The sequence below is a fragment of the Pteropus alecto genome, unplaced genomic scaffold (assembly GCF_000325575.1).
Source record: "Pteropus alecto unplaced genomic scaffold, ASM32557v1 scaffold109, whole genome shotgun sequence".
NCBI lineage: Eukaryota > Metazoa > Chordata > Mammalia > Chiroptera > Pteropodidae > Pteropus > Pteropus alecto.
Genome location: NW_006494608.1, coordinates 6,191,301 through 6,201,092, shown reverse-complemented (window position 1 = coordinate 6,201,092; position 9,792 = coordinate 6,191,301).

The following is a 9,792-nucleotide window of genomic DNA, read 5'->3' as shown; positions in this document are numbered from 1 at the left end:
TTTTAGCTTTTCCCAAGATGAAATCATCAAATAATATTATGAAGGAAATCCCTCAGCTTCCAAATGCTGTTTTTGTTTTTGTTTTTTTACTCCATTTATTCTTTCTTCTACAGCCTTACATCAGTATATTAACTGGGACTGCCATCATTCCTAACATAGACTCTAGTTGCCTCCTAAATCTTATCCTTGCTTTTTCCGAGCCATCATCTTCATTGGCACCAGAGAACACAGATTTATACTTGTCATTTCTTTGCTTACAAACCTTTATTGGCTCCCTTTCATCCCCAGGCTCTGAGTTTCTTAGTGCAGCACAACCAAACCTGTTTACCGTCTGGTCGCGACATCTCTTTCCATGCTCCCTCCATGAGAGCTACGCTCTGCTCTTCCTGTCCCTCAACACATCATGCCCTTCTATGACTTAGGCTTTCACACAGGCTATTCCCTCGAATGGAAGATCATGCTCCCTTCTCCATTTTACCTTTAACTTTTGCCTTTTGTAAAGCTTTTCTTGTCTCCTCCAGGCAGACTTGGCTATTCCTCCTTTAGAAATATTATGATAGAGCAACGGACTTTCTATTGCATTGAAATGTTGGTGTCAGCCTCCTCCTAATACTCTGAGCAAGGTGATGGCAAGGACCAAAGAGAAGATTCATCCTTATGGTTCTTCCTCTGAGTCCGGTAACTGGGGTGCTCATGTTTCCTGTGCCTAGAAGTCAATGGGTTGGTTCCAGCCAGTAAACTCCTGTGTACCCTCTGATCTTCATTACAATCAGACTCACACGAAGGGCCTAGCTCTGGGGATTCTAGTACCCACCAGAGGGTAGCATTTCTGACCCACTGAGCAATATCTCTCTTCTCTTCCCATTTTGCAGCACTAGGTTTCAGTCTAGGGTCCCTTTCTTCCCAGTAGAAAGCCTGGCCCAGTGTCTGGAGACTGCCTTTACTGTATCCATCTTGAGCCCTCTCCTTTGACTAGGCACTTCGTCTTCTACTCTGGGGTGGAACTTCTTTTATGTAGCTTCTTCCCATGGCTCTGCCGCAGCAGACAGATCCTCAATATTGAAAGTCTCATGGATTCTCCACTGCTTGGTCTTGACTAAACTCCACAGAGCTGGCCACACCAGATCATGGATGAATCTGGCCTATTTCCTTCCCTTACTCTAGTCTTCGAGTATGGACTGATTCTTTTTAAGAAGCTGCTTTCTTGGCCAGTTTTCATAGCTAAGGTAGCTTGTCATCTACCCAAATGTGATGAATTTGCTTGGGCATGATCTTCTACCCCACAAGGTTTTGACCAAGGATTTAAAATATATCACACTGTATTCTCAAATGCCAAGCTTAGTACAGTGTATATAGTAAGCACTTTCTTTTTGAATCAATTGATATTAAATTGCAGAAACTGCTAACAAAATTATATGGACAAATCTTTATATCAGAAAAATCTAAATCCCTCAATTTATATTCTAAAATTTAAGGGCATGTATTTGAACTGCTTTGGGTCAGCTTTTATCAGGCAGGATAAATTACCAGAGTGGATAGCACAGTCATCAAAGGGAATTTCCAGGGAGTAAAACATTCAAGACGAAAGCATGACAAATTTCTCTAGTGTTTAACAACTTAGAACAGCTAGAATATTCTTCTTCATTCCTTAATAAGGCTCTGTGGTAATTTAAGTCAACAATTTCTTCTTTTATCAATCACCATCTGCTTTTCTTTACAAAATGTAATTTTCCCCTCTATCTCTTACAACTTCTTCGTGTTCTTAAACCTTTACATTGTCTCTTCTCATTTTCTCTAAAGCCAATCTTAATGGCCAAGAATAATGCAGGGATATTTTGTTCTGTTTTATTCATTCATTTTTTCTGGTTTATGCTTTAGTAGTCATTTTCAGGCAACTGGATGTTTATCAGCTATGAAATGTGCTAAACTAGAGGGGCTTGATTTGGAAAAACAAGAGACTCCCCAACCCCAACCCCAACCCAATCTACTTCTAGGGGGACCAGGTGGGACACTTCCTTTTTGCTTCTCAATGTTCTGTTCAAGTCCCAACTGACTCAGGATCATCCTAAGTGTCTTATACGCCTTCTGTTTGCTTGTGATTCGGCAAGTGTAACCATTGCAAGAACTGCACATTTAAGTGGCTCAGGAATACATATGTTTTGGATTTTATTCTCCCACAAAGAAAGTTTATAGGATAAGAATGAAACTAAGGCGGAGTCCTAAACTTCATTCACCTGCCGATACATTAAAGTATCCATTACAAATATCCTATGAGGTTTCGGTGTGTAAGTTTGTTGATTGTTTGGAAAGACATATTTGGATTTCTACAAGCTCATGGAGAATAAATACCCTATAGAAGAATGATGATTGTGAACTAAGCCAAAACTAGGTAGTCATTATTACACAACACTGACAAATTAGGAAATAGATCAGCAAATGTTCCCCAAACACTAATTTTATAGACTTTTAAGCTCTTTCAGAAGTGTTTTTCAAAGGTTCTCACTTGTTATTTATTATTTTTTAAAAAAATTAGTTTCAAGTATACAGGTCAAAGGTTTTTGCTTGTTATTTAATTGTGTTTTTATTTATGGCTAAATTTTAATTGATGCCACTTTTGTTCTTAAGTTTGCTCCATGCAGGCCAGATTAATTTGTTCACTTCTGACATATGAGAAAGCAGACTCTTAGACTAATGAAATCATATCTTTTCATTTCGAAACTGAACACAGAGGAATCTTGCAGTCAGTATCTGCTGACTTTACTCATTTAATTTTTTTTTACAAACCAAGAACTTCCACAAAGCACCACATGGCAGGAGACCAAAGAGCAGCATTTGATTTTTGGGTAGAAACTTCATCAGTGAGTTTTAGCAAAATGGAGGGATTTTTTAGCTTGTTCATTTGATTGGTTTGTGATCTGCTTTAGTAATTTAATATTATTTTTTCCTATAGTCTTTAAAATTATTGGGCAAAATATAAAACCCCAGATATTAAATATTTATGTATATTTTAAAGTTATCTTGAACAGTAGAATTCCATAAAAAGTATTTTTCTTTTAAATATATAAATTTAAAAGGCTTGCTGCATTCTTGAGTGATTTTATTATATCTTAAGGGTTTTTACCCTGATATATGTATCTCCAGTTTTATAATGAAAATTAAAGTGACACCATCATTCAATTTTCAGAAACTTGCCTTCAAATAACCATGTATAGGTGACCGTGGGCTATTTTCCTGTAAATCGATGCCATATTTTTAGGATATCTGTCTTCATTTCAGAATGGCTTAACTATTTACTTCTTAGGATTAAGATTAGGGTTAAAGTATTCTCAGAAAGGAGATATTTTCAAGAAAAATAATTTGCCCATTAAACCAAAAGCTTAGTCTATAATTTAATCAGAAGCAGTCTCTTGGCATAACTCTTCTTAAACAAAGATCTTGGCATCTCTTGTTTTCTTTTCCAAAAAGAAAATAGCTTTATTGCTTTTCATAAACAAACAAACAAACAAACAAACACAAACAACTAATTTACCCCAAATCAGAAAATATAAAGAAGCATGAAGAAGAAAATAAAAATCACCTGAAAGTCAAATCTTTCAGTGAACATCTTTCCAGATCTCTCCTCTCCCTCACTCTCTTTTTCTTGCTTGCTCTGTCATCTCCCAGAAATGGAAGTAGGGAAGACTGAAGGACAGGGTTGGGTCCCAAACTCAGCAGTGTGGAAGCCCAGCTCTACTCCTAGAGTCGCAAAACCTTTAAAACTGGTAAATTCCATTAGGTATAATTTGCATACCATAAAATCCACTTATTTTAAGTATACAATTCATTGCATTTAGTTGAACTCAAGTTAAATTTTGGAGAAGTAAACACCTCATACCCTTAGAATAGGGTATTTCCTTGGTACAGCCAGGATAGCCCATTGTTCTGGGCTTATCTCACCCAGAATAGCTTGATGAGCCTTGTCCAGCAGTGGGCCCCACTTGTCTTTCCTTCTTGGTTGCCCACCTAATGGCAGGGCTGAGGAAGCAGCACCTATATAGACTTGCCCAGACTCAAGGAGATTTCACGAGGGCTAAGAAGTCTTCATTGGGCAGCAGGAGACTTGCAAGTCGTAACAGAATGTGTGGAGGATTACTAAGTCTCAGAAGACATTGAGACAGTTAATCAGCCTTTAATAAGATTTGGTGAACCTGAATGATCTAAGGTCTCAGCTTAATGGAGCTGACACAAGCTGCCGAAGCTCTGAAAGGACAGATGGGTATGGGCCTGCCTACAAAATCTTCAGGCAGTGAGGAAGCTGCAAAACCCACCCTGACAGCACTGACATCAACCGCCCTGTGTTACCTCAGAGTGACTCCAGGCAGAGAGCCCATTGGTACTTGCAGAGAACCCTGGTCGATTTACCCTTTGGTTTTTTTTACAGCCAACTTTTCCAGTTCCTCTCCCTATGGAGGAAGATGGGAAAATCTATACAGCTGACAGTGACCTGGACCTGAGGTAATCCTGGCATCTCCTTAGAATCTGCCTCGGAGTGCTCTAGTTACCAGGCTGAGGTAGATGAAACCAGAGGGCATTTAAGAGAGCCAGGTGACTCAAATTCATCCATGAGTTTACGTAATTTCTATCAGAATTTTTAAATGCATTTCAAAGCTTATAGGAAAATCTTAAAATGTACCAAATTTTAAGTTGTCGATAATGTGTAAAAGCTATGTCGTTTCTAGCATACTTAAAAGTTTCAGCGAGTCCAGAGAAATGGAAGTATTTTGTAAAATAATGAGGCATACTAAATCATTTCATTCCCACATCAAACTTGTGAGGTAGGTACTAAGTTATTTTCATTTTACACATGAGGAAACTAAGGCACAAAGAAGCTAAGTAACTTGCCCATAGTTACACAGATATTAACATTTCCTTTAATTCTCCTGAAATGAACTGAAATAACAAAGAAGTGGAAGTAATAAAGACCAGGTTGTTGGGGCCTATCACGCATAACCAAACCTCCCAGAGCCCTTCTTCCAATCACACTGAACTGTGTCAGGAACAATTGTGAAAATCTTTGAAATGAGAAAAAAAAAAAAATGACTGGTGTCCTATGAAGTGTAGTACATCCTCCCTGGTTATCGGTCTTTCATAGTCTTTGAAAGTCTCTGTAAGTCTTAGAATACTGATAGTAATGCAAATGATTCTTGACCATAGAAATGCAAACTGTGTCCTGTGGAGACACAACTGATTATTGCCTTATAGATATTGACCTACTGATTTCAGCATTTCTGATGGCTCGAATATTTGCGTTTAAAAATTTTTTTTCTTCAGGGAGGAAAAAAAATTGTATAGGTGATAGAGGCTTTGTTCGTCCCTCTTGTGACCACATCAAAGTTGTGACAGAAACATGGAGCTAATAGCAAGCAGAGTCACCTGGGATCTAGATGAACAGAAGCACTACAACTAGAGAGAGAAATAAAAAATAACCCTGCAAGAGTAGAAGGTAGGAGGGGAAAAACGGGAGGCTGCCCGTCCTGAGCGACTGAGTGGTACAGAGGCTGTGACAGTGGCAGCTGCAGACACTTCTTAAAGGGATGGTGTCCATGAGAGGACTTTCGCAGTGACAGACCTGCTCGCTCTGAGCCCCAGTGTTATCAGAGAGTGAGGTTTCCCTATTGAGCATTGTTCAGGCTCTTGATGTCTCGAACAAAGAATTGAGTGAGACACAGAAGTACAGCAGAAAATAACTTTATTAGAAGCAATAGTACACTTCCAGACATAGAAGTGGGCCATATTGATTGTTTATGTACTGTCTACAGAGCCCTGTCTATACTACAATGACAAAAGTTGAGGAGTTGTAAAAGAAAACATATCACCTGCAAAACCAAAATATTCGCTATCTGGCCCTTTTCTGAGAAGATCTGTTAACCCATTGCTATGGTCGAAATGTTTGGGTTATCCCCAAATTCATATGTTAAAATCCTAATCCTAAAGATGATGGTATTTGGAGGTGGGGCTTTTGGAAAGTATTTAGGTCATGAGGTTAGAACCTTCATGAATATGATTAGTGCATGTATAAAAGTGACCCCACAGAGATCCCTGACCCTTTCACCACATGAGGACACAGCAGGAAGTCAGTAGTCTGTAGATGAGAAAAGGTTTTCATCAGAACCCAAGCATGTGGGCACCCTGATCCTGGACTTTCAGCCTCCAGCATTGCGAAAAATTTCTGTTGTTTATAAGCCACCCAGTCTATGGTACTTTCGTATAGCAGTCTCAATGGACTAAGACACCCATAATCTACTTAGTGCCACTGATGTCTCAACATCTCCTCCAGGACACTTGTGAACACTACATTCTGGGCTGGGTTCTTCTAGCGGGTGCATATAACACTCTGCGTGTGTGCCTGTTGTAGCAGTTGCTATCAGCGATGAGATTGTTGACTCTCCTTATGCCTTTATACCTAATCTGGAAACCCTTGAGGCCATGGACTATGTCTAGTTCACCCTTGCATTCTCAGTTCCTAGGATAGTGCCCGGCATATAAAGGGCACTTGAAATTTATTGAATGAACGATTCTCTTATCTTGATTGAATAACAATGGTATTTAAATATCACAACATTCTGAATAAGTAACAATTGACTATCGATCTATTTTTATTTTTTTAATTTTGGAGGTTAAAGCTAAAAACACAAAATAACCTACTTTTTAAAATAAAATGACAGAAATCATTATTTCTTTTAATCCCTGAAATGAAATGACATAACAAGGACATAGCGAAGATAGAGAAGTATGAAAACCAGCTTGTCGTGGCCTAACATGCTGACTGAGCTCTGTGAAAGTGGAATGTGCCCTGATGAGCACAAATTTAAAAGTTTTTGGTGGATTGGCCAGCCTTAACTGACCTCTCAATTTGGGCAGGGCTAAGCAGGTGGCACACCTTCTGGGAGTACATTTCTCAATGTTTTCCACGTATCTATTTATCCTGGAACAGATCCTTCTCTAACACCTTCAGAGGAAGCATGGCCCTGCCAACACTTTGATCTTGGACTTCTAGCTGCCAGAACTGTAAGACTGTAAATTTACGTTGTTTAAGCCACTCACTCTGTACTATTTTGTTCTGGCAGCCCTAGCAAACTAATACATCATGGCATTGCACTTTTCCTCCTTTTTCTCCCTAATGGTAATATTGGGATTGGGGGTTTATTATAACTTAGAGTCATTGCTTTTTGGGTTTGTTGACCTTGCTGCTTTTCCAAATTGAATGCCCTCCATATTAGTTTCCTACTGCCATTGTAGCAAATTACCACAAACTTAGTGGCTTAACAGAACACAAATTTATTATCTCACAGTTATGGAGGTCAGGAGTTCAGAATCAGTCTCATTAGGCTAAAGTCAAGGTGTCAGCAGGTTCCTTCTTGAGAGGCTCTGAGGGGAAAATTCATTTCCTTGCCTTTGTCGGCTTCCAGAGGCTGCCTGCATTCTGTTGCCCCTTCCTTGTTCCACTTGAATCTCTTGTTTCCGTCATCACAGCTCCTATTCTTCACTCTAACACTTCTGCCTCCCTCTTAGAAGAACGCTGTAATTATATTGGGCACATCCAGATAATCCAGGATAATAACCCCATTTTAAGATCCTCAAGTCAATCACATTTGCAAAGTACATTTTTGCTATGTAACGTAGCATATTCACAGGCTCCAGGGACTAGGACGTGGATATCTTTGAGGGGTCATTATTCTGATTACCATGCCTCTTTCCAAATTCTGATTACCGTGCCTCCTTTCCAAACTCCATTTATCTTTTAGGGTCTCTCCTGGGACTCCTTTACCTCAGTTCGCAGTGACATTTGTCTTTGTAATTATAGTTTATACACTATCACAGTGTCTCGTCCTAGGTTCCTCATTATTGAGCATGAGGTCACTAGTTTCTCTAATTGCTCTGAAGGTGACTTGAGTACAGAGACTATTGTTTACACTCGTTTGGCTCTCCTGAAACACTGGCTATGCACCTGAAGATGTGATAATTGCTGATGGAAGACTCCATTCTTACATGGAGTAACTAGATCCAGAGCAGTAAACCCAGACCTCCAAATTTACCTTCTTCTTCCTCCCTTTGGCCACTTCTGATAGAGGTGACACTGAGCTTGGCTGAGCAGAACAGAGAGCTGAAATCCCCAAACCATTGTCTGCCCATAAGCTTGCTTCCGTAACTGCAGCTGGTAAGCAGTTAGGCATGACTTTCTTATTCTCGTGGTGTCCTTCCTATCTCTCTGGAAAATAATAATCAGGACACACTCCTGACGGTCATGAATAAATCTCAACAATATTTTAGGGACTTTAACAAGTACTTGCAAGTGTGGAGAAAGTGAAGGAAGCTCTGGTTCTGCCTTCCAGAGCATCTGGCAGCCTCACAACCAGCAGAGCGGAATGATTCTTGAGAACTGGCTGTCTGAAAGTTGTGCTTTATATGCTAAAATCTGAAGAGTAAGATGTGGTTCTTTTCTTACATAAATGTGGATCCATACCTGGGTAGAAGGCTGCGTCTTTCCCTTTCATAGCTTTTGGATTGAGAGAACCTACTGACCTTTAAAAATATACAGCAGGATTTTTCTTTTAAATATTAGTCTTTTGCAACAGGGCAGACCTTCATGTATAGGCCTACTCTCCTCTCACTTTGAACATCAGACTTTTTTTTTTTTTTAAGTAGTTAGAGTTTAGGAGAAATAATCTCACAAGGGAAGGGGCTCATATTTTGGAATCAGACACACGAGTTCGCATGCGAGCACTCTTCTATGGCTGTGGTCTGTGTGATCTTTGGAAAGAAAAGAGTGCCACCCCACAAGATTGACGAGAATGTGAAATGAGAATGATGTGTATACAGTGCTTTGTATAGTGCCTGGCATTTAACAGGCACTGAAGACAGGTTAGTTCTTTTCTTCTCCATCCTCATTTTAACATAACAAATTCTTTCTAACTAAAGAGGATTAGATGCTGAAAACACATACAAAGTAGAGAAACACCACAAAGATTGTTTGCATTTGGAAGACAGAATGTGATAGAATATAAGGCAATTTGCAAAGGATTTTGTCTTAGTCTGCTCAGGCTGCCATAACAAAATACCATAGAATGGGTAGCTTAAACAACAGAAATTTATTTTCTCACAGTCCTGGAGACTGGAACTTTCAGATCAAGGAGCCAGCCAGTACAGTTCCTGGTAAGATATTGCTTCCTGGTTTGTAAATGGCCACCTTCTCTCTATATCCTCACATGGGGGGAGGGGGAGAGGGGCAAGGAGGGCAGAAAAAGCAGGTGAGTGAGGAAGCTCTCTGGTGTCTCTTCTTATAAGGACTAATCCCATTAGATCAGGGTGCCACCCTAAAGACATAATTTAACCTTAATTACCTCCATAAAGACCCTATCTCCAAATACAGTCACATTGTGGTTTGGGGCTTCAATGTAAAAGTTTTGGGAGGACACATTCAGTTCACAATGGATTACATGGTCATGTTTATACATGCATTTGCTTTCATTTCAGATTTTACCCTGGGGATTTTAAATTGTGTTAAGACCTATAAAATACTTCCTTCCCTATCTGATTCTAGATTTGGCCAGAGAAGGAAGCCAGAAGGCTGTAGCAGCATCACTCATGCTTTGTCATTTTTCCACAGTGCTGGAGGTGAGTGGGTGTGCTTGAAGGTCCCCAGATGCACCTGCTCCATGAGTATTCCCATGGAGCAGCTGCTTCTGGGGATCTTCGAGAATTACAAATGAAATGAGACTTCTAATGTTACCTCCGTGACCTCACATACCACGA